Raw genomic sequence first — 2,500 nt, 5'->3', positions numbered from 1 at the left:
GATGCCGGCAATACTTCGGGCCATGAGGCCCCCCACCTTAGTCCGAGTTTAGCAACAGCCCACATATCCCCCGCGGCAGGCCTATGGGCGCCAGGCCAGCGCGCCCCATGGCCAGTCAGGGGGCACCCCCCTAAAGAGCAATAAGTGTCATTGAAGCTCTGGCAGGGGGAGACACTACTAGGTCCCAGCTGTCACCCCCCCTCTAAAAAATTCATTTCTTGGTATTTTGAGCTGAAATTTTGCACAGAGGTTGGCAAAAATCCAATCCAACTTTATTAATTTTTCCAGAATTTTTCGAGGTCGGGAAGTATTTTTTTTTATTTTCCTACCATTAAAAATCGAGGAAATCGGAAAAAATAGGAACCGGCTCGGAATGACCCCAAATTCAGTGGGCAGCCTCATAAAAATATGGCTGATTTTACTGGATTGATTTCATGTGGAAAGCACGACGTTTTGTTGTAGGAATGCGGGAACCCCGGCGGCTCGCCTGCCGCGGCCAGCGACGTCGGGCTGGCCCCTGCAGCGCCTAGCCTCTCCCACGCGGGGGGCAGGCCAGAACGCGGGGGGCCAGGGCCCGAAGGCAGCCCCCCCGCGGGCGAGAGAGCAAGCCAGCAGGGGCTGTCGCCTGCCGCGGCCAGCGACGTCGGGCTGGCCCCTGCAGCGCCTAGCCTCTCCCACGCGGGGGGCAGGCCAGAACGCGGGGGGCCAGGGCCCGAAGGCAGCCCCCCCGCGGGCGAGAGAGCAAGCCAGCAGGGGCTGTCGCCTGTCGCGGCCAGCGACGTCGGGCTGGCCCCTGCAGCGCCTAGCCTCTCCCACGCAGGGGGCAGGCCAGAACGCGGGGGGCCAGGGCCCGAAGGCAGCCCCCCCGCGGGCGAGAGAGCAAGCCAGCAGGGGCTGTCCGCGCGTCGCGCAGCGCGGCATGGCTGCGGGGGCCGCGCGCGCGCGCCCAAGCGCCCAAGCGCCCAAGGGCCCCCAAGGGCCCCAGGCCCTCAGGCCCCAGCGCCCCAGCGCCCAGCGCGGGCGGGCGCGCGCGCGCGTGTGGTCTTTGAGGGGCGCCGGCCTGGTGGCTCCCTAAAGAGCAATAAGTGTCATTGCAGCTCTGGCAGGGGGAGACACTACTAGGTCCCAGCTGTCACCCCCCCTCTAAAAAATTCATTTCTTGGTATTTTGAGCTGAAATTTTGCACAGAGGTTGGCAAAAATCCAATCCACCTTCATTAATTTTCCTAGAATTTTTCGAGGTCGGGAAGTATTTGTTTTAATTTTCCTACCATTAGAAATCGAGTAAATCCGCAAAACTAGGAACCGGCCCGGAATGACCCCAAATTCAGTGGGCAGCCTCATAAAAATATGGCTGATTTTACTGGATTGGTTTCATGTGGAAAGCACGACGTTTTCTTGTAGGAATGCGGGAACCCCGGCAGCTCGCCTGCCGCGGCCAGCGACGTCGGGGACGCTGGCCTGCGCTGTCGAGCCCGCGAGGGCTGTCTCCGCGGCAGGCCCCCCCTGAACGGGGCACGACAGGCCACCGCGCTGGCTCGTCCAGCGTCGACAGTCCCTCGTCCAGGTTTCAGATCGCGCCAAGTCGAACCCATGACCTGCTCAAGCCATCGTGCGCTGCCGAATTCGCATCTGCGTGTAGGCTGCCATTCCACGCGGCAGCCCCTGTTTTCGTCAGCGTGCCCCCCTGACGAATTTTCCTGCCTGGCCCAGTCCAGCGTCCAGCCCCTGTTCGTCGAAAAATCTGCGCTGCCGATTTTCCACGCGGCAGCCCCTCTTTTCGTCAGCGTGCCCCCCTGACGAATTTTCCTGCCTGGCCCGGCCGGTCCAGCCCCTGTTCGTCGAAAAATCTGCGCTGCCGATTTTCCACTCCGCAGCCCCTGTTTTCGTCAGCGTGCCCCCCTGACGAATTTTCCTGCCTGGCCCGGCCGGTCCAGCCCCTGTTCGTCGAAAAATCTGCGCTGCCGATTTTCCCCGACGAACCTGCAGCTGCACAAATCCGCGCTGCCACTGCCCCATTGTCTGGACCAACAGTCTTTTCCATCAAGCCCTGGACTATAAATCGTCCAGACTCATCGCCAGCACCCGCTGCCGATTCTGCCGACTTTGCCGATTTCGTCGGCGCTGCCGATTCCAACACTGCACCCACCGTGTCTAAACCAGCGCTGTTTCGTCAGCGTGTCCCCTTGACGTATTTCCCTGCCTGGCCTGGACAGTCCATCTTCCAGCCCATGTTCATCGAAAAATCTGCGCTGCCGATTTCCCCGACGAACCTGCAGCTGCACAAATCTGCGCTGCCGATTTCCCCCCCTGTCGGCATGGCTGCCGCTGCCCCGATGTCCAGACCAACAGTCTTTTTTGTCGACTTTGCCGATTTTGTCCGCGCTGCCGATTCCAACACTACCCCCTGCATCCAAACCAGCATTGTTTCGTCAGCTCTTCCCCTGACGATTTTAGCCCTGTAACAAACAGTAGGCCTCCAATCCCGCCAACGGGAGCCA

Source organism: Populus nigra, chromosome 2 (genome assembly GCF_951802175.1).
Source record: "Populus nigra chromosome 2, ddPopNigr1.1, whole genome shotgun sequence".
Lineage (NCBI taxonomy): Eukaryota > Viridiplantae > Streptophyta > Magnoliopsida > Malpighiales > Salicaceae > Populus > Populus nigra.
The sequence above is the reverse complement of the archived record's forward strand: the minus strand, read 5'-3'. Positions refer to the sequence as shown.